The sequence below is a fragment of the Tribolium madens genome, unplaced genomic scaffold (genome assembly GCF_015345945.1).
Source record: "Tribolium madens isolate multiple individuals breed KSU strain unplaced genomic scaffold, Tmad_KSU_1.1 Scaffold_97;HRSCAF=244;Tcas5.2_LG3a, whole genome shotgun sequence".
NCBI lineage: Eukaryota > Metazoa > Arthropoda > Insecta > Coleoptera > Tenebrionidae > Tribolium > Tribolium madens.
The window spans coordinates 3,357,580-3,380,792 of record NW_025401069.1 but is presented as its reverse complement, the minus strand read 5'-3'; the positions used below and the strand labels follow the sequence as shown (position 1 = coordinate 3,380,792).

Sequence of the window (23,213 nt, the reverse complement as noted above, 5' to 3'; positions counted from 1 at the left end):
GTTACTTCTGAAATATTGTAGGTATATTGTGGTAAAAATTGAATCAGACACGATTTGAAATTAGGATTTTAATTTTTAGGCCACACAAGAAGGCTAAAGTCTTCGATTTAATCAAATCAAAAAGTTATGTTTTTTACAAGTGCACTTGAACAAAAGTTTTATTCTGCTATATCCAAAAAAACAATAGATTTAAGTGTTAAAAATCTTTGTGTTCCAGAAACTCCTGAAAAGTTTTTGAAAGCTCTTTTCAGGATAATTAATCCTTCTTGTCTGTCCTCCTATGCCCATATCCACTTTAAAAGCCCATCCAGTTCGTCCAACCCAAATTAATCCGTCTCCTAGGTCCTCTTCCCGCGAGCTGTCTGGCCGAACCTCAGTTTTTCCTCTCTTTAAATGGCTTCGTTTTTGCCTGTTTGCCTCGTACGCATCCTTGGCGCATTTGTCACGTCCAACTCTTTCATTTCATAAAATCGGAGTCCGATGTTTACCAGGTTGGCACGCGAATGAAAAAGAAAACAACCGCTCCACTCGGCAATATGTTGTGCTTGGTGATTTTGGCTCGCGAGCGCATGCTCCTAACCCTCCGTATTTCACCTGTCTTTTATCATGTGCTTTCGAAAGTCCTGAAATCGCAGTGCGCTCGGTAACTTGCAGCGACGAATGCTCGTCACAGTCGCCGACCGGAGCTTAACTCGTACGAGTGACTTTCAGGATTTTTCAGTTTTAGTGAGCGAGTGTTGAAACCCGGCAAAGCCTGTAAGTTGTCAAGCAATTTCGTTGCGCTGATAGCTTTTCACTGCTGAAATTTTAAGCCTGCGAGGAAGGTCGCAGCGTTGATGAAATTGTTACCAAACTAAGTCAAATGTGAAACTCGCATGAAGCCTAGAGTTAATCAAAGATGATGAATGGCTATTTTCCGCGTAACAAAAGGGTAATCAGTTCATTCGACCGAAATCAAGTAATTGTAGGCTTATTTTGATGCGGCTTGTCATGCTCATTTTTTTACGGAATTATGGAAATTGCACCGTTACTAATTATGGATCTTCATGAATATTTACGACTTTTTTATGAATAGTATACTTTCTTTGGCGTTAGTTCGGACTTGAATCAATCATAAAGTTGGAAGATGACTGACTGAAGGGTGCTAAATATTCAGACATCAGTCGATTAATTGTTATTTATAGAGGCCTAGAGTTATGATCGATAAACTTGTCATGTTTGCCCAAACGGGAAAATTTTCTCATTTTTTTATTATTTGTGTGATAAAATCTGCTGATGACTCAAATTTATCATTCCTGTCTTTTCTCTTCCCAACTGAAACAAACTATCAATATGGTGTCTAATAAAACTTCCTAAGAATATGTTGACATAACAGTCATTTCGAAAATTATAGCGTTCACGTGATTTATAAAATTTTTATACCCAAAATTAAATTTAAGAACCAAATATATTGATTTAGGTATTTGTATTCGGACCAGTTTGTCTACTTGAATCAGCTTGACGAATTTCCCCTGAATTATTACAAAAAGCCTTGCCTGATTGGAATAGTTTGCAATAGTGTTGAATGAGAGTTACAACTGGTGATTTAATGGCTTTCGGTCTTGCTTTAGATTTGACTAGATTTAACTTTTGGAGGCTTATTATTTGTTTAATTTGTTAGAAAATGCATTTATTGCAACTTACAAAAACGTTTCATTAAATTGTTCTCAGAGTTAAAAAACCATACTTTAATTTACATTTGTACCTAGCAATCTTCATACTTTAAAATTATGCCTTCAGGAATGTCTAGAATAAAGGGGAGCAATGGATAGAAAATTAAAACATATGTTATACGATTACAACTTAATCTGTGTAAATAATAGTAATAATAAAATAATAAAAAAGGTATTGGGGATAAGGTAGAAATAAAAATATATTCTCCAGATTACAAAAATTGAAATAAACATATTCCAGCATAACTTGTCATCTAGGAATTGGGATATACGTGGCATATGATAAGGGTTCTACATGATCGATTCTATGCATGAATTTCCTGCAAATCATTTCATCCAAAATCACATTTGATGAAATCACAATTTTTTGCGAAAACATCATTATTTTTTAGCTTTAATAGTTTTGTTTTTCTATAAGTTTTTTATTTGTCAAAATAATAATGCTATTGTTATTTATGTAAATAATGAGGTAAAATTAATTGAAAATTTCTGTATACATTTTATAATTTGTTAGTTATTTCTCTATTAAATACAGAATTAATTAGAAAATTTAATTGACACTTTTCTGTCATTCTCACTACCTATAAACCTAAATTAATTACATTTCCCAACATGAAATCAATACACTATGCTTACATTAATTTAAAGTGACTTAATAATTGCTTAAAATGTTTCCAATAGATGTATACATTTAAAAAATAATAAATAATTTTTCTCGAAAATACCCATTTTCCAAACTACTCAACAAAAGTATTTGTCCTGAAAATTATAATCCTAAATTTCAAGATGATTACTTTGATCTAATCTGAAATTAACTACTTAGATAATGCAACCCAGACACATCAGATAAATAATTAATTCCTCTAATGCGATTTATTATCATCCATTTCAACTTTTCACGAAACTTTAGACGACTGGATAAAAAAACACATAATTGTTAATTAAACATTTACAAGGCAAACTTACAAGTGATTAACTCGATTATGTAAAAATAGACGCTTGGAAAGTTTTTCTCATCTGTTAGAACATGGAATGGAAATCAATTCAAAAAGCAAGTGTTTTTTTAATCGATCAGAGAACGTTATTTAAAATAAAAATCTTGTGCATAGTTAGAACTTTTTATTACACTGACCTGACCTGACTACTCTAGCGGGAAATTTTGCAATCACAACAAGGTTATACTAATGCAAATTTTAGCGATCATTCCTGATTAAGCTTCTCCATTGGGATATGATTAATTTATGGAAATTCATGGCGCTTGTTTACAAATTTATTCAGTTGAGCTGGCACGAAATTGTCAAGAATTTTTAAATAACTTGTATTTTAATTAGAGATAATAAAGTTCTGATGGCTTGTACAAAATTGAGCAATTTAATTCGATAAAAACAAGTTTCAGAATTAGAAAATAAAAAGTTATTTCAATGAGTAGACGTGACTAGCTAAACCATTAAAAACGGTCGCTTTTGTATGAGTATATTAAAAACTTAGATATTGAAAATTTGTAATTTTTGTTAATTTTAAAATCAAAACAAATGACTAGTTTTCAAAATACTGAAAATAAAATTTTGGTATTTGATATTTAATTTGATTTTTTTTCTACCAATTTGAATTTAATATAAATATTTCTGGAAAAAATCAATAAAAGAATCTTAATCTAAATCACTTTCGCCACACAGAAAATATGTAAATTTTTGCGCGATTGAAATCCATTTACATGTTTCGCTAAACGTCAATAGTTCGGAAATAAACTTTTGATGCTTTTGTATGTCTGATCGCCAATTGCTTTCACTATTGTTCGAAAATCGAGCAAAAGGCAATGGACCGGAAACCAATAATAAATATTTTTTCTAAAAGTTTAAAATTGTTTTTTATCGAATGATTTAAGCAAGAAAAATGCTGTTTGTTGCCTCCAAAAAGAGACAATTGTCGAAATTTCAACCTTATCTTTTTGGAATTCTAAACGATGATAGAACCACACGCCCAGATACGAGTATTTCCACTTTATACAGACTCGACATTCCCAAATTCGAATGATAAATAAGCGCACACATGCCTTTTGGGATAATGTGCATTCGAGTTTTGTGACACAACGTTAATAGATTTAAAATTAATGTAAAATAGATGAGATTTTGCTGTTTTCGGTGGATATACGGTTTACTTAATTATCAACTTTAAACTAGAACAATAGATCGATAAGAGGGCAAAACGCAATTTTGTGTCATTTTAACTTCGCTTGCTCAGCGAAAACACTCACTTTTCTCGATAAGTTTCCCGTTGTAATTACAACAATCAACGTGGCCTGTAAACGATAAAGAGAAATTTATTGGCTTGTAAGTTGTGGTTACGCAAATGGTTTTTACCAGTAATTGACAACCAAATTATATAAATTATTCTTAATCGAAGTTAGAAAAGTTACACGGGGTTTATAAAATAATTGCGAAAACACGAACCTGAAAATTATCACTTTTTGTTTTTTCTTTTAATTATAATTTTAAATTAAAGTTTGTCGTCAGAAGATCAGTATTTTTGTTAAATATTCTTTGCCGAATATTCCGGAAATTGGATAGGAAATTTAAATTGAATTCGGTATATTAAATCCGCAGGGAGGTCTCTGTGAAATCACGAAACAAGGAATTTTTTCTTTATTGTTTGATTCAAAAGATTGAAAGACTTTAACAACCACTATAGCGTTTTTTAAGAAAAACCTAAAAATTCTGGTAACAAATTTATCAATAACCAAAGTGCAGTTGAAAACTTTTTTATTAGTGCGTTTTATCACTTGAGTTCACAACTACTTCAAAATCAAAAGTTCTGAAATTTTCTACGGCTTTGAACGCTTTTGCTTGATTTTATTACATACTGCAAGTCGTCAACTTGTTTTAAATAGGCGTTAAGTTTTTAACAGCTATCATTCATATTAATTGGAAATTTCCTGAAAAAACAGTTTGAATTTTTACACCAGTACACACAGGAAATTAGTAAACTGAAATCTATTGCCGCATCAAAATGAATTCCAAGTTAATCCGAGATTGCAAATTGTGAATAATAATTTTCAGGCCGCCAGGGAAGAAATTTTTTCATTATGAGGTAATATAAAGGTTTCATTTCGGTTCCACTGGTCGATTTTCGGTGTTTCAATAATGACCGAATCTTACTCCCCAATTCGGAAAACGTGTTGCTTTATTGATTATTTGATATACCAATTATTACAGATTCTTCTTTTACCCTCTTTCAGGGCTGAAATAATTACAGCGCCGATTATTATAGTGTGCGATTTGGAAAGATTGTAGTCAGCGGTTTGAGTTAATAATTTAGCTGAAGCTAGTAAATATTTCAGGGGTGACCTTTGTAAAATCGCTGATTAAATCGTTCGGAAAAGCAGAACGGCTGTGGAAAGAAAATTCATTATCTCTTGTAATTCTTTACAAACTGTTGTTGTAATACCTACAAATTGACTTTAAGGTATTTTTTGTAGTTAATTTTTTCAATGATAGCACAAATATAATGTTATTCTTATTTACTCAAATTCAAATTTATGTCACCTGCCACCTGGTGTAATAACATATTCCAATAAATCAATACGTAGGTACTAATGTATAGTAATAACTTTTGAATTGCTTGAAAAATTTATTACAAATTAGTTCAAATTATTCTATTGTTGTTCCAAATTCAACAATGTTTTCTGTATTACTGTGTGTAAAATAGCAATTTCATTAAAAGCTTGTTAAAAAATGAAAATCAAAATTTAAATATATGATTGAAAAATTTGAAATTTGAATCCACAAAACGGTGGAATAAATATCAGACATACGAAAAGTTTCTCCATAAAATTTTCAAATCCAAATCCATCTCGCAGAATTTACAAAAATCTTTTCCCTCTATTTCCTAACTTTAAATATGTATGCACTTCAAGATACAAACTAAAATTTTCAGCAATATTATTCTTTTTCAAATTTATGAAATATGTATATATCTGTAAAAATTGCATTTGAGATTTTTATGTGCTTTATCATGCACAGAAACTCTGAAAGGTAGAGGAAATGACGTGTTAATAGACGTTAATGTTGTTTTACGAGAAAAAATATTACTGGAGGCGAATAAGGGGTTACCAGCAATAAAATATCCTTAAGGATATTTTGTGCTACTTTACAGTAAATGCATTCACATTTCTCTTTGGAACAAGAAACTGAAACAAAAGTTTAGAAATAATCACTTTAAAGTACCATCTTAGAACGGAACAGTTTTGAATAAATCTCAAAACAATATTTTATGGGTAAGGTTTTTGATAGGGGAAAGCAGCCATATTTAAAGGATGGAAAATTGAAACAATGATGTTTACAGACGAAATTCTCGAACATAGAGGATTGAAAACAGTGAATATAGATGTTTTTGTAATGGTGGAATGAATAAATTTACTTAAGTAAACAGAATAATTATTAAATTCTCGCTGTTTATTTGTGGTCTGGGTACAATCCAATGTTGTTTAGATTTTTTCTAAACTTATAAATTAGATATTTGAAAAAAAATTAGTTTTTCAATTGAATGAAATGTGCAGATCAAAATTGTACATACGAGTAGGTATTTGGAATAACTTTGCATTGTAAGTGATTGGGAAAATCATTCAGTAAACTGTTACATATTTTGTGGTAATAATTTAATTGTTTTCAAACGATGTTTTTTTAATTTGAAACATGTTAAATAAAAATAAAACATGTGTTTTGTATTTTTTATTTGGTTTGATAAAAAAAATATTTTAAACTCTCGTTTTCGTTGGAGAATTTTTAAATGAAAGTGTCAGAAATTCTTGTAAAATTTATTAATTGCTCATTATGTCTTAACTTGTTTCATTTCTTTAAAAAGCAAGCCGTGAGAATAACAGGATGTCATTTGTCGGCCATTTCTCGTTTTGTTCCTGGGACGGTGTCAAGGCTACAGGAGAGGAGTTTATAACATATAAATATAATAGATTTCTACCTAAAGCTCTTGAGCGTGAAACTTTAATGATCTTGCTTTTGAGCAATATTTTATGATTCTCACATTACATGCCATTTAAAATTTATTGGAGCCCCGTTCTGCCGCGAACTTGATTGAAAAGACAAGACTATCTGAAGGAGGCAGTTCGTGCCTGTACCCGGGATTTCGCCTAATTTTGACTCAGATTTTCCCCATCTTGTGTGTTTTTTATATTTTAAATTGGTTTTATAACGATTGATTCGTTCAAGGAGAGGCGGAGCGGGTTCTTTGAGCAATAATGGTTCCTTGAATGTGTTTGCTCAATAAAACCTCTAATTCTATTTTTGCCATAATTAATTTCTGTTTGAGAATCGATTGCAGAAAGTTTTATTATATGTAATTGAAATGAAAACCGGCGTGTTCATAAGGAAAATTAAATTTGCTGATAGAGAAGCATTTCTGAAATTTTAGAGAAATTCCTTGTTCCTATGACATTATAACCCTTCGTTTGCATTGTTGTGCAGCGAAGTATGCTAAGACCTCGGCCTTTTGATTTCAGTGACTACTCGAAGTAAGTTGCGCCGACAATGCCTCATATCTTCGAAGAACCAGATTGTTCAACAGAGCCGAAACTTGCATAATGGGAAAGAGATTTATTCTGCTTTATACAAATACAGGTAGGAAATAAAAATAAATATCAAGAGATATTTTACTTCAGTAGCCGAACCGCCAGCACGAAACAAACCCTATTCAAACACCAAGAAATATCACAAAAAAAATTCTTCCAACAAAATTTTTCAAACACAAAAACTCATTTTTGAATAGCACAAAATGTGGTAAATTTAAACGTTTTATGTTTTCTTTCGGAGATAAAACGACTTTAATAGCAAAGCGCCGACCGTAATAGTGAAAATGTATTAAAACAGTGACAAATTGTTTAAGAATTTTATATGTATGGGTAAACAAAACTATTGAGATTGCTTGCCTAGGCTCAGTACAACTTATTCAACTAGGTGTTCAAAAAATCGCGCACTTCCGTGACATTGTGCCATCGCGCGGTACCCTAGACAACAAAAAAAATGTTACAAAAATCTATCTCTATTCCGAAGTTGTGAGAGTTTAAATTTTGCACTATGACTCTATTTATTTCTGTTGGAAAAATAATTTTCCAAGTTTTTTTTTTGCTACAAGCTATTAGAAGAAGCTGTATTCTAAATTGTAATTCTGTTTAGTGTTATTTGTGGCTTTTATTAACAAAATTTTTGTACCTTTAGTAAATAATTATAAAAAAGCATATACAAGATTATCAGTATCATTAAATAGACTTAAAAAAATGTCAAATGTCAATTTTTTGATAGATATAATTTTTTAAGAATTTTTCCAGTCCTCTGGGGGACTATCCAATTACTCCCTTTCAAGGATTTTTTGAACACCCCGTATATAATTTCGACTATTTGTTACCATTGATAAGAACAACACAAACATTGTTCAAAAAACTCAACTCATTTGCTCGAAAATAAACTAGTGAATGAACGAAATCAGGTGATTCTCAATATTCATCAGTAGGTGTTGACATGCAATTGCTATTCAGTGTTGGTGTATGTCGACATGCACCAGTGAATGTACAATCACCTGATCGGTAACAGATACATGTATTTCATATTTTATAAAAATTATCAATCATGTCAATAAACATTTGATTACTCTGGTATAAATTTAAAAATTTTGTTTAATTTTTGTTTACTCTTATATTTTACACAACTGTGATTTTAATATAAGAAATTTATTTGTACAATAATATTTGGCTTATTTGTGTTTAAATTAGATCTTCTCTCATCGGGAACAGCTAAATGTCGCTATTTTCTTAATTATGCCCTTAATAGTATTAAGTATTAAGTTAATACATAAACTACTACTTTTATTGTATGTAAATGTTGTATTTAAAAAGAAATATGTTTCACAATTTGCTATAATTTGTTAACGCACTTATAGTATCAGTCATTTTAGTCTCAAGGATGACGTAATGTGACCAAAATTATGTAATAGATTATTTCCATTAGCCCAACTACAAAAAGCTTTGAGTGTAAAAATCCATTTTTCTTGGAAAAGTTTAAATGTCTTTTGTCTGCTTGTAAGTTTTTTCATAAGTGTTGTAAAAGTTCGAAGATTTGGGGAATAAAATTCATAAATTTCGTCTTTAATTTAAGCAGCTGTTGCATCTCTTCTGTTGAAATCCCACACAGGGTCGAGTTTTTTGTCCCAATTTGGGATTGTCTCCGACAAGCGTTTCCATTGTTCGGATATACGTACTCGTACAAATATTTGACAAAGCTCAGAGAATTTTTTTTTATACGGAGACGGTTTAATAATTGTCATCTGTAAAAGCTCCTTGTATGACCCATGGGGGTCGCCGCTGGCAAAGGTGAAATGTCAAGCTAGACTCATTGTTATCGTATACATTCAAATATCACCACTGGATATTCCCATATTTGCACGAACACTGTAGAGACCCATAGGGGAGACAAGAGTAAGTCGAGAGGAGTTCAAAATATCCTCATATCTGAATTCGTCTTTGTTTTACAACTGTCTTAAATCGCTTATTGTATTTTTTGTTTTGTGTATAAGTGCAGTTTTCCAGCGAAATATTTTTAGCACAATCCGAAAACAAAGTTGTAGTCGTTCCTCGACGCACAAAATGCGGAATTCCTTCATACGCAATATGTGCAAAAATATATTGTTACTTTTTCAGAATGCGCGGAATAAAATATGAACCTTTCTGAAAAGTTGGAAAAAGGAAATTTAAGAAATGGAACATTGAAATGTTTTTTGCTGAAAACTGTGCCACAATTCGTGTACTAATAATTGTAATAAAACCGTAATGAACTAGCTATATGCGAAAAGTTGTGGAATTTCAAATGGATGGAATAAAAAAGTGTAGTAGCGATGGACACAAATACATATATCCGGTGTTAACATGTAAAAGCTCTCTGGATTTAACGGGCCAACGATATTTAAAATGATTCTCGACGCAAAATATTTTGCAGTTCCGAAAACGCTGTTTTATTATGCATTCACTTTTTGCAAAATTTTTGATGCAGTAACTCGTTTTGTAAATGAACAAAAATTAATATTGATACAAAAACGATTTCTAAATGTAACACAAGCATTCAACAATGAAATCGCGTCTGGACGGTTCAGTGTTTTTGTTATAAATTTTACGACTCAATGTAGAGAAAAAAAAACATAAAAATCTACTTTTACATGTTATTCATCTTTATATTCTTTTCAGTGAGACATAAAACAAATCAAATTTAAAAAACAACATCTGTTCTGAAATGGAATTTACCTTACTAAAATTTAAAAACGTTACATTATTGTCATTAGTGCCATAACGAAATGTGCGAGTCAATAAAACAATTTATTTTTTCTTCCTTTCTTAAAGTTTTAACGACATTTTCCACCAACCCTTCGATTATAAACCTAGAAATTATCCGGTCGGAAAATCCAAGTTAAACATTACCAACAATTTATTTGTCTCTCAGGACCAATATTTGGAAATATTGATCTTTCTTTTGACTCCTTTTCCCTCGGAAACTTAATACCTTCCTTCCACCGCAACACGTTATTCAGACTTGCCACATTTTGGTTAAACAACAGTCTAGAAATGAATTGAAGTAATTTACTGTTTTATTCTATTATCGAGTACAAGTTAAAGCAAAAATAACAAAGGTGAAAATTTTACGGTGTGTTTTAAAGCTTTTTTAATTTTGTGTTTTGTGCTACAAAATTAAATTACTATAAATCGTAAATTTTTAAATAAATTTTAACCAAGTACGCATATAAGTGTACTTTATTGAATATTTAACAGATTAGAAGGTAATTTTATAGTTAAGTTTGTCTTATTAACCATTTTTTTAGTTAACATAATATGTATGTATTTAAGAAAACGCTAAAATGGCGGATGCGCCGGATTTAAATTTTTTTGAAATATTTGCAGCAAATTTAGTCATGTTCTAAAAAATTAACGATTAAAAACAATAATGAGGTTTAAAATGCAACAAAATTTGACAAACAAATAAGCTATTATTTAATATTCCAAGATCTAGTATAAAGATGTAGTGACAAAACTCGTAACTCATACTAATTGTCTAGACAAATTATCAACAATAAGGTTATTTTTCTGTCATATAGGTTTTATATAGCATTATGCATAGTTTTTTTCTCAAAGTAAATATTTATTCGAATTTACAAAAAATATTTTCTGAATATACAAGTACTTCTACAGACTAATCCGTTTTTATTGTTACAAATTTAAACATGTAATAGAATATTCAATTTTAAGTTAAAAGTATTCCATGAACATGTATCAAAAAATACTCTGTAACGAAGCTACAGTATCCCTTAAAATGGGTGCAAGTTTTAATGGATTTTGTCCAATATTTCAGAAACCATTTTAGATAAAATTACAAAATTTGGTACAGTTAATTACCTTTATACACATAAACGATTTCAAAAATAAAATGTCGAAATGTTTATTCAGGGACGTTCTAAACTGTCGTGTATATGCCTGTGTATTTTCTTCTATCTAAGTGGACAAAAGTACTACTAAAAAATGTTTTTTTAATTGTTAATGTGATAATAGTACATTATGTTATAAGTGATAGAAATGCATCATTATACGCGAGTGAGAATTTTGACACTTCTCACGAGTTTCATAATGGCATTTCGATCACGTGTGATATACGACGTTTTATCTTACAGGTGCAACTATCTAAAAAATAAAATATTCACCTATAAAAATATAATAGTAAATATAATATAATAGTCAAATTTACTCTCTTGTGAGTACTTTATAATATTTGATTTCTATCACCGAAAACAATGGTCTAAGGTAGCTCTAAAACTCAACCTGTAAGATAAAAATTATTCATATCTATACAATCTGTGAATGTCTATTTTATATAAATATAATAAATGTTAAAAAATTAGTTGTTTGTACGATTAATAAAGTTGCAAATTTTTCTTGTTACAATTGAAATGTATTTTTTTTTAAAATAAGATATATCGGAAAACGTTAAAACACTTGTTTGTAACCATAATTGAAGTTACATATTGTCATTAAGACACCAATAAAAGATTTATGGTATTAGAAGCAAGCACCTTTTGATTGTATTGTTTATTTTTATCTATGACTAATTGGTGTTTACTTAAATTTGGCGTCATAGTTAGCGATGATAAGAGTGTGATGTGAACAGACCACAGTTTTTAATACGCCCGGCGAGGTATCAAATATCAAATTAATAACTTTTGTTACGATATACAGTCGTTGATTTTGGAAAACCTGCTATACAAGGTGCGCCAGAACTCGCGCCCCAGAGAAAAATGTCATATAAAGTAAGATACCAGGAACATGAAAAAAATATTAATTTTTTTTTTATATCAATAAAAATTTCGAAGTTATGAGGGTTTAAAGTTTGCACTTTGACTATATTTATTTCTGTTGGAAAAATAATTTTCCAAGTTTTTTTGCATTAGGCTATTAAAAGAGAAAACAAGGAAGTTGTATCCTAAATTGTAACTCTGTTGAATGTTATATGTGGCTTTTATTGGCAAAATTTTTGTGTCTTTACTAATTGATTATAAAAAAAACATATACAAGATCATCAGTATCATTAAATAGATATAAAAAAATGTCAAATGTCGAAAAATAAATGTCAAAATTTTTTGACAGATAGAATTTTTTAAACATTTTTTTCATGCTCCTGGTATCTTACCTTACTTGAAAATTTTCTCAGGGGCGCGAGTTCTGGCGCACCCTGTATACATCTTTACGTCGATTGTACTTTTTACTATCCAACTTCCTGCAATTTTTGGTCTACATGATATTAATACCTGCTTTGTTCTGCAAAGTTTTCAAGTGCAACCAAAAAATCAAATTAATTGTTAATAACACGTGTATGATTAATTTTTACAACTGTTTCTTTACTTTCTGACAGATTACAATTTTTGCATAAAGCAGGTTTTCAGAATCAACGATGATATTTAGAAATGCTAATGGAGAAGTGGAGAAGTGAGTGTTGTGTGGTTGTAAAATGTGAATTCGCGTCAAGTTTTTTTATTTTTTGTATAAAGAACATTTTTTAAGAATTTAAGACATTTTATAGAAGAATTTTGAATTTTCCATTTAATTTACAAACAAGCAATAAACAAGAACAGTTTAATCTGTGTTTTACAATTTTTATAAAAAACTTAGTCATAGAAATTATTTACATTATCCATTTGCCTAGACGCTTAACAACCGTCGAAAATTAATCGCAAACCGCACACATCACCATGTTTATACAATAAAGCAACGCACTCGATAAGCCCGAATTAATTACCAGCAGCCATAAGAGCAATTAGGATGCGTGACATGACACGAACCAACTTGCGATAATCATTTCCAATATTCGAGAATCGGCCAAAAATGTCCCACTACCGGGACAATATCAAGCACGTCAGTCCGAGTATCGAGCCGTCACTGGAACGGAAAAGCGAGTAATTAATTTGTCTCCCATTAAATCAATGTGGAGTAATTAAACGGATTTAATTGCAGTTTTTCGAGCGAGTCTACATAAATCATCCAACCGGACGTTGCCAGACGCATCTGTCTTGATATCTTTGAGTTAGAACAGATTATGAAGATTATCGATGGCGAATCGATCTGTTCCAGACACGGCTTCATTATAACCGGCCAACTCTAAGAGAGAGCCGTCTTTGTTGGGGGTTTCGACGTGGAAATGATGGGACAGTTATTAACATAAATTACAGCCAAGCGATTTATCGGTCAGACCGGTGCGCAACTTTGCATATTAGCGTTTCATAACGGTTGCGCGTGTTAAATCTTTAATGGCGAATAAAAAATGATATATGTGGAGCGTTATCCGCGTTAGCACCCCTTTTGTTCTGTTTTTCGACGTATCTGAGGATAGCGAGCTGCTTTTACCCGCACAATAAGGTTCTTATTAAGTGCTGCGATTTATGCCAACGGTACAAGTGAAATCCAAAAACGCTCACGACGCGATTTACAAAGTTCTGCTTTTGAAACATAAATTTGCTTTAAAAAAGTTTTGCTTGTTTAGCAAAAAAATTGTGTATGGAACAATGTAAATTTTTTTAAATATTTTGGTTTGATTGTATAACATTAGTATATCTCGTAACCAGTAGCGTAACTAGAAATTTTGGGCCCCCCCGCGAAAGACGTCCGTTGGGCCCCTCTCTTCTCCTGTTCTTTCTCTATTATAAAGTATAACAAAAAACTAGAAAATGCAATCCTTGTAGATTTATACAGGGTGATTCTTAAATAGACCGACAAAATTTTATCCTTGGTAGTATCAAATGAGAAGATGCTGGAAAAAATATTTAAAAAATTCTTTGTTTAACCGTTCTCCAAATAAAATTTATTTAAGTGATTTTCGAAGTAAAGCGTACGCCACTGACGTGTTCGTAAATAGTATTAGCACAGGTGGTGGAAACCATGGTATTAATTTGATAAAAATGTACTTGATTATTGCAACAATTCATAAACGCCGTAAGTGGCACGGATCAAGGGGGTTTTGCCCCTAAAAGATATAAACGTAAAAATCGTACAGTTTGCCTGCATTTATCGTTGGGAAACTGTGATAAAATTTTGTCGGTCTATTTAAGAATCATCCTGTATAGATATATTTTATTTTAAAAACGAACAATAATTCTCAAAGAAACAATAGTAAAACAATTTAACAAAACAAATAACAATAAAACCTTTTTAAAAGCAATAACAGCAGAATAACAAAATTTCAGCTCACGTTTACTAAGGTAATTTGTTTTTTCCTTGGTTTTAAATTTGCAAAATTTTGGATAACATTGTCCATGTTTAGTTTTCTAACGACATCTTATTTTATTGACAAAATGGTCAAATTTGTAAGCCTTTCCTGGTTCATCTAGAGTTCCGCAAATATTCTTTTATTAATTTTAATTTGGAAAAGGATCTTTCCGCTGATGCGACGGTGACAGGCAGAGTTAAATAGAGTAAAAGAGCAGTTATGACATTAGGAAAATTGGATGACAACTCATTTTCTAGTATTAAAATTCTGCAATTTTTTTTTATAGATGTTGTTGTTTTTAATTGCTCTTTATGAGCGAATTTTAAACAAATGATGTCAATTCACAGGAAAGCCATATTTTACTATGTCGTTCTTATAAAAATTTCCAAAATTTGTTGTGTTGACAACAACTTCTTCATTAAGTTCCGCCAAACGTTTAGGGTTTAAAAAGTTAAACAGTTCAGAAATTTGAAAGAGAGAATTTCTAACTGGGTTTGTAGAATATCCATTACCTATAAAATACGTTAATCTTAAAATATTCTTTAGGATCATTAAAACGATGGTCTTCGGAAAGTTCAACAAAAAAATTTGTTACCTTAGCTTTTCTTTTATTTTTGAAATCCGTAGTTATTTTTAATTTTGTAGCTGCCGTTGTTGTAAAATTGTCAAAATTATTTCTTAATTCTTTTACAGACTGTAAGTGTGCTTTAATTAAACTGGTAGCTTGTGATAAATCTAAATCACTTTTCTGAAGCAATTTTGATGAAATATCCATTTCTGCGAATATTTTATGTACAAATGTACACATAAAAATAAATTCAAAATTCTACAATTTTAACAATAAAGATTTAGTTTCGTCGGTTTCCTGTTTTTTCGTAAGTTGAAATAATTCTCCTTAACGCTGTAATTAGGTCATATAAACGTAGCTTTACCGCTGTTATTGTCTGAAGCCGAGAAGACCATCGTTTCTTAATTATAATGGTAGATTCATCTGTTATTTTACTCAAAAGGTCGCAACGTTTAATACTTACTTACTTAAAAAAATGTATAAATTTCCTGAAGGGTGCAAAAAATTATTGGATTTCAGGAACACCTTTTACAGCGTCGTTAACAACTAAATTTAAATTAGGTGTAGCACAATGAATGTAAATCGCAGTTTCTTCTTGTTCGCGATTTTTTTTCTGCACCCCCCTATAAACTCCGCTCATAACGTTTGCACCGTCGTATCCTTACCCTCTACATTTTTTAATTTCAATATTAAAACTTTCTAAAAAATGTATAATGATATTTACAAGACCGTCAGCGGTTTGCAAATCTGCTTTTACAAAGCCTAAAAACGATTATTTAATATGTAAATTATTGTTATTGCTACCGCTATCTACATATCGGATGATTATACTTATTTGATCTGTCTTTGCAATGTCCTGTGTAGTGTCAATAATTAATGAATAAAAGGAAGCATTATTAATTTCATCAACAATATGATTGAATGAGATTATTTGACATTAATTGAACAATTGCCGTTGTAATCACCCCCGCTTATATCTTCTCGGTGACCCCTAAAAGCGAGCGAACATTTGGCTAATGTTAAAGTGATGCTGAACAATCCTTCTAAAACTTTCTTCCAAAAAGAGGACTCTTCATCAATTTGTATCTTCGTCAATACATCAATATTTTCTGTCTTCTTCCATTGACTGTAAATGTATACACAAGTAATATGGTAGTCGCTGGTATTTTTTTTTGATAATCCTTGCCAATCGCTAATTTCTTCCTTGCTCCAAGATTATTTTTTTGCAAACAAGCAACAATAAGGCTCACAATAAACACATTTTTTTACTGAATAACATAGCTAAAGTCTTTCTACTTCATGTCCCGTTTGTGTTATAATTTTATAATAAAATTCAGAAAAATATCTCTTGTTTTCGTCAGTGGGAAATGTAAAAAAAAATATTATCGCTATCTGTTAATTTGACATTAAAAAAATTCGCAAAATCAGTTTGATATGCTTCTTTAAATATTGGCCTATAATAATTTTTGTACACTTTTTAAAAATTCATAAACTATTACTATTATTATTTTTAATTTGGAAAGGGCCCTTTATCCCAAGGGCCCCCCAGCGGCCGCGGGCTCTGGCGGGTGGGTAGTTACGCCACTGGAGTCGAAACATTGTGTCGATAAATGTTGATGTAGTAAACAATACACAAAGTTGCTTCTCTCTGAATCCAAATTTATTACTCTCTTTGGTCTAAAGCTTCCGATTGCCGCTAGCACAGCATGAACAGCAGTAAATAAGCCTTAAACACTCCTAATGATATTCAAACGATGTGCAATATCGGCCGGATATTGGTGAATAATGATGGCAGAATACTTGAAAATTTCAAGCGAGATGATGGCGAGCAGCCATAAATCCGAAAAGTACGCGCCACGGAGCGTATCTATGGTAAGAGCACAATCACAGCAGCAGATACCAGCAATCCAGACAAATGAGTAGGTATCATAGTGCCATTCATCACCGAATGCTGCCAACCTTAGGCCTGGCGGAACGTCACGTCCCAGTGGCGGCATCAAAAAATTTTCGCCATGGATCCCACCGGACCGACAACAAATTTGAATTATCGCACAGTCGCAACTTTTTGTTAATGTGCTTTTGCGTGGTAATTGAGGCGTTACTGGAGGTATGCTCTCGGAAAGGGAGGAATTTTAATGATGGCTAGTTAAGGGTGATGGTTATGTCAATGACGGCGCGTTTGTAGCTGCGACGCGAAAAGAATTTTTAGGAGACTATTTGGTTTCGACTGAAGTACCAAACAATCATTGCACTACTACCACAAGTTGCATTTATTACAAATACGGTACAAACAAATTAAGACAATAAACGTTTATACATTGTAAAGTAAAATGAATATAGGACATTATTCCACTTTTATGATGAAAGAGAATGATAAAATACATGCTATATATTTTTTGATACAAAAACATTAATTTAAACTAACGTAAGAACTTACTTTTAGTTAATTGTAGTAAAAGCAAAATAAATTACGAACGCATTACAGTACCGAAAGGAAATTTTCATGATGTAAAATAAAATTATCTTACAATAAATGAAACGATTCTACAGTAAATGAAAATTTAAACCATATAAAGTTTTATCTTGCTTTTAGTGCAAGTAGGAGAAATGTTGGTAAAATGGGATACCCAGTATTTCTTCATAAAGTATCAATCGACTAGGTCTCAGATTAATTATTAGAGAAAAACGTGTGGTTCATACGTTTAATCGGAGCAACGTAATACAAAATATTATGTTTTTCATACATATATATTAGTTTTATTACAACCGCTATACAAAAATGTAAAAATTGTGTTCACTAATTCACGCAACCATGTTAGTTAAACTTTACTTTTGTATAATCTTTCAATAAAAGAATGTTTAGTCTACCGTCAAAAAAAATTGTTTTAGTTATTGGACTTGCGAATATGTCTCTACTTATTATACAAAAATTTTTAAACGTAAAGTATTCCATTATATCCACTTTTACCCTATTTTGTGTTTGCTATTAATTTATATATTTATAATGATATAATTATGATATAATAATAAAAGTTATATTTTTTGTAAAAATATCTCGATATGAAGGTATAATACTTAGGTATTTAAATATTCAGAGCTATATGAAGAATGCCATAGTGATCGAGTGAGTTGTTTGAGGCCCGACAAAAAAGAGTCCCGCAGTTGTTATGATCCTTAACAGCACGTGGTTTGTACAACGTTTTTGGTCCTACTAAATTACCATACTTTAAAAAATTAATTCTAAAATTCTTAAACTGTTAATATTTGAGGAGTTAAACGGTTGAAACTGTCCAAATGTCGGGCGTTATGTTGTTAAAACAATCTTGTGTTGCTAGGAATGTAATTGACAACTTAACGATTGTGAATTTTTAAATGTTATTTATACCATAGCAAATAGAACATCGAAAAAACAATATTTTGTACCCTAAATTTGCTTTATCGATTTGAATCCCGGCTTTAGTATTAGGTGATTATATACAAAGTGTTTAATGATGAACATTAATGTAAATAATTGGTACAACCAGAGATCATGGAGCAACAGTAAATTTATTAATATCTCCCCTAAAAGTCGACTGTGATTAGTGATTACATCGATTACTCATTGTTTCAAATACAAAATTGTTGTGGTTGTTCAGTAAGCTGAAAATGCTATTATTCACTTAAGGTATTTATTATTGGTTTGATTTTTATGTTGTTTTATATCATATTTTTACACGAAAGCAATACACGTTATTAAAAAAGTTTCGATTTTACCACAGACTCGTTAAACCGAAATATTTCATCATTTTACCATTAATCTTACGTCGAAAATGATTCATATTCTGACACAAAAAGACTATTATTTTGAGTTATGAGTTATGGCTTATGAATAATAGTTTCATAAAATACCTTTGTTAACCTTAACCAATTTAATGACTGTGTATCAGTCTCAATTTTCAAGTCTTCGACGAAAATAACACTGAATCTGAAAAAGGTTGAAATTCTTTGAAAAAAAAAACCATTGCTTTTGTTCATAAAACAAAGGTCAAGCAACACACACATCGACTCGGAATCGAATAGATGGAGGGATGAATGACTAACCACGCTCGTTTGGGAATATTTGTTATTTTTTATGTGAGAATTTTATTTGAATCTTGACATGAATTCGTATGAGTTTACAGCTGGCAGACCAGGGGCATATAATCCATCAACCGGCGGTGATTTGACCCGAATTTAGTGATTGAACCTAATATGTTTTGTGGCAGTGTTTTCATTTGAACGGGCTGTTTCCATCTCGTGACAAAATTAAAACTGAAAAATTGTGAAAACTGCAATTTCCAAAAATGTTCAATAACAGGTTGGTTAGATAAATCTGAACTGCATTTTATATTCAATGTGGGCCTTCACATGGAATAAAAATCAAACAAATGTATTATTTATCGTGAATATTAGGACGCCCTCCCTTGCCATAAATTCCAGCCGATGCTCGGCCATCCATCTTGCTCTTTAGTTCCCGACATTCCAAGAGATCGAATAAGTTTAAAATAGCAAACAAAACGAATTAATCGTATTTCACGGTTAAATAGGCAAAGGGTCTCTTCCTTCCCAAAACATTCTCTCGATAAAAAACGTAAGAAAACCGCTGGAGCAATAAACGCTTCCCGGCAAGGAATATCCCAGCATTTTTATATCGGGAACGATTCCGACCGTTTCCTGGGCGACATCATCAGCTGTGTCGCTCTTTAAGCCCGATTTCAAGCCTAAATTACTACGAGCTCCCAACTAAATAACACTAAAGTCCCTAGATCTATTTCCAAGTCCGATAGATCAGCAACTATCCGCAACGTATCCAATCACGCTAACGTCAGGATTACGTGTCCTTCCTAGTTGCGGCCACTCGATTCCGGTTAGGTAAGACCGGTTTAACCGGACATATTTCATGTCCGCCGTCTTGGACACGCTTTATTTTATGCTACGTCACGTCAGGAGAACGATATTCTGAAGTATTTGGACCTGCAAAAACTGAAAGACCTTTAATTAATTTTAATTTTAATTAATTACGAATTCGTGCTGGAGCGGAGTTTGAGGGGTGTGTGGCAGGGCCGTACTCAAGGGGGGGGGGGATTAGGGGGTTCAAACCCCCCACCCCCCCGAAATGTTGAGCACTTTGTTATATAGTGTTATAAGTGTTAAAATTTATTTTTTTTGTTATTTTAGTGAGTTAATTTTAAATTTTTGTGAATTAATTTTTCAAGCGTTAATTATATTGTTTCATTTTTATTGTTACAAATTTAAAAAGTTGATAGAATATTTAATTTTAAGACAAAAGTGTTTTGAAAAATGCTATGAAAGGGAGCTACACCCCCTAAAATAGGTACGTTTTTTAAAGGGTTTTTCCTAATATTTCAGAATAAATAAAATTACAAAATTTGGTACCTTTATATGTATGTACACCTAAACAAATGCCAAATAACAAAATTTTTAATCAGGGGCATCCTAAACGGTAAAACTAATTTAATTTTTAATTTTTATGCTGGTTATGGTCTGTAACATAAATTTTAAACCGATTTTTACTAAAAATCCATAAATTGTATCGGAAAAACTCAAAAGACCTTTCTTATAAAAAACTAGGAAATTTTGTTGCTGAAAGTGGCAAGAAACCACAGGCAATATAGTTAGAGTAAATTTTTACCCTAATCCCATCTAGTTTAGGAAGCCCCTAATTAAAAATTTCAACATTTTATTTTTGTACTTGTTTAGGTGTATAAAAGTTATCATCTGTACCAAACTTTGAATTTTTTTTTCTAAAATGATTTCGGAAATATGAAAAAAAAAAACCTATTAAAAGACGCACCTTTTGCGTAGCATTTTTCGATATATGTTCATAGAAAATTTTTGTTTTAAAAATTAATATTCTATCTCCTGTTTAAATTTGTAACAATAAAAAGTATTAAAAATTTATTTTATTTTTTGTTACTTTTGTGAGTTACTTTGTATTTTTATATGTTTAATTAGGATCTCTTATTTCAATTTAAAATAAAAACGTGTACTTCTTTCATTTAATTTTCATGGACCAACAAAAAAACCCCTCCCGAAATAAAATCCTGGTTACGGCCCTAGTGTGTGGTCTTTTAAAAGAGACAAATGTGAAGATTGTTAAATGTGAGGAGTTTTATATTAAAATAAGTTCATTTGAAACAGTAAAGAATCACAAGTTTATGTATGTGCTAATCGTAGGTCTTAAAACTATTGAATTTTACTAACGATTTGAAAAAAAAATGTTTTTTGTTTTGTAAAATGAAGAAGATTTTAGATATAGAGAATTGAATTAGTTTTGCAAGTTAGACGTTTCTTTGAGTTTTGTTTTTTACCTTTTCTAAATATTTATGAGCGTATATCTACCTCAAATTACGTTTTTTTAAACTACATACTCATACTTACATTATAGTAGTACGCTTAGTCCATTAGAGTATTGGAAATTGTAGAAATTGGCATTAAACTTTGCATTTACAGTTTTATCTAATGCCACACACTTAATTATTGTCGTTTATATAGACTGTTTCGTTTTTATTTTTACAAATTTAAACAGGAGATAGAATATTTAATTTTAAGACAAAATTTTTTTATGTACCCCTTCAAAGGGGTGCGTTTTTGATGGGTGTTTCCAATATTTCCGAAACCATTTTAGATAAAATTACAAAATTCGTATACGCCTAAACGAATTCAAAGATAAAATGATGAAATTTTTAATCAGGGACTTCCTAAGCTGGGTGGGTTTAAGGTAAAAAACTACTCTAGCTATTTTGGTTGTAGTTTCTTGCTACTTTCAGCAACAAAATTCTAGGTTTCATAGTTTTTCATAAAAAAAAGTCTTTTTTCGATACAACTTACCGATTTTGAGTGAAATCAGTTATAAAATTTATGTTACAGTCGTTAGAGTTTAACAAATTGTCTTTCCAACCAAGTAAAACATGTTTATTTCTATCAAGTGGTGTTTTATTATAATCTACATTTATAAACATGTATAAACATTTGTAGTTTTTAAAGGTAAGAAATTAATTAAATTCTATGTAAACAACAACAGGATAGTTTGAAAGTTTGAATTTTAAAACTGGGAAAATGATATTCATCCAAATCCATAATTTTACGGATTAATTCTTGACGTTACTAAGAACCAATAGAAGCTTTAAATTTTACGTTATGTTTCAATTTATGTCACTATTTTTTACTTACTTAATTGCCGTGAGAATTATTTAAAATATTTTGTTTTTATTGAATAACATGATTTCAAAAAACAATAAATTAACTTGACTTATCATCTCATGAAATATAGTACTGAAAGATGTCTCTGATTGTAACATCAAAAATAGTCCATCGAAATACCACTAGAGAGTTTGATAAATTAGATTTTGCAAATATATATCAATTTTTTAAAGCATAATGAACATATCAGACGTTTTGATCTTGGAACTTCTCTGAGTCTTGCATGAATAAGGGAAAAATTCAAATAAGCAGGGGACAGTATATGACGCATCATGGGCCGATTTCGGTCCTAACCTGATTTAAATATTGTGCTTGTCATATGCATTCTCTGTGAAATAAATCTGATAAATCTAGAAAATCTGGCGGAATGACTTGGAGAAATTTCATTTTCACCCATTCAGTACCATGCACTACATTCTGATAACACATCTTTTATATTAAACGCGATGTTTGTGGAGATGTGCGAAACACGTCAGCAATTTTCTTTATTGGCCGCAACAAACATCATTTTTCACATTTCCATCTTAAGGATTCCTTCGAAGAGACCCTCAACGCGTCAGCTTTAGTATGTGCGTTGGTGCTAAAACGAGGATGCTTTCCAATTATATAGAAATTGCTGAATTTTGATTTATCAAGTTGACACGCTCATGAATATTGCTGCTGAACAAAAGTTGATCTCTTCAGAGCCACTCGCGAATGCTTTACATATTTTAAAAGTTAAATGATGGAAAATCGAATAGTTGGATGTACATGAATAGTCGCTTCTATAATTTTACGTTGATTAATGATGCCGCTATTAAAACGCTAGAATAATTTCACTAAATATGAATTTTGTCTAAAAACATTAGGCATGCACCATTAATCGACAAATCAGCTTTGCATTTTGTTTAAGCT

At 31.1% G+C, this 23,213-nt stretch overlaps 1 protein-coding gene across 2 annotated transcripts in view; it reads left to right on the top strand.

The window, feature by feature from the left end:
* Positions 1–631: 631 nt before the first annotated feature.
* LOC123014101 (chaoptin-like) overlaps positions 632–23,213 on the top strand; it is a 116,190-nt gene continuing 93,608 nt past the window's right edge. Inside the window, exons 1-2 of one of the 2 annotated variants that reach the window (XM_044412987.1) lie at positions 632–756; positions 7,225–7,342. The gene's annotated coding sequence lies outside the window, so the exon portion shown is untranslated. The remainder of the gene's footprint in view (positions 757–7,224; positions 7,343–23,213) is intronic. The other variant, XM_044412988.1, reaches the window with a different exon arrangement.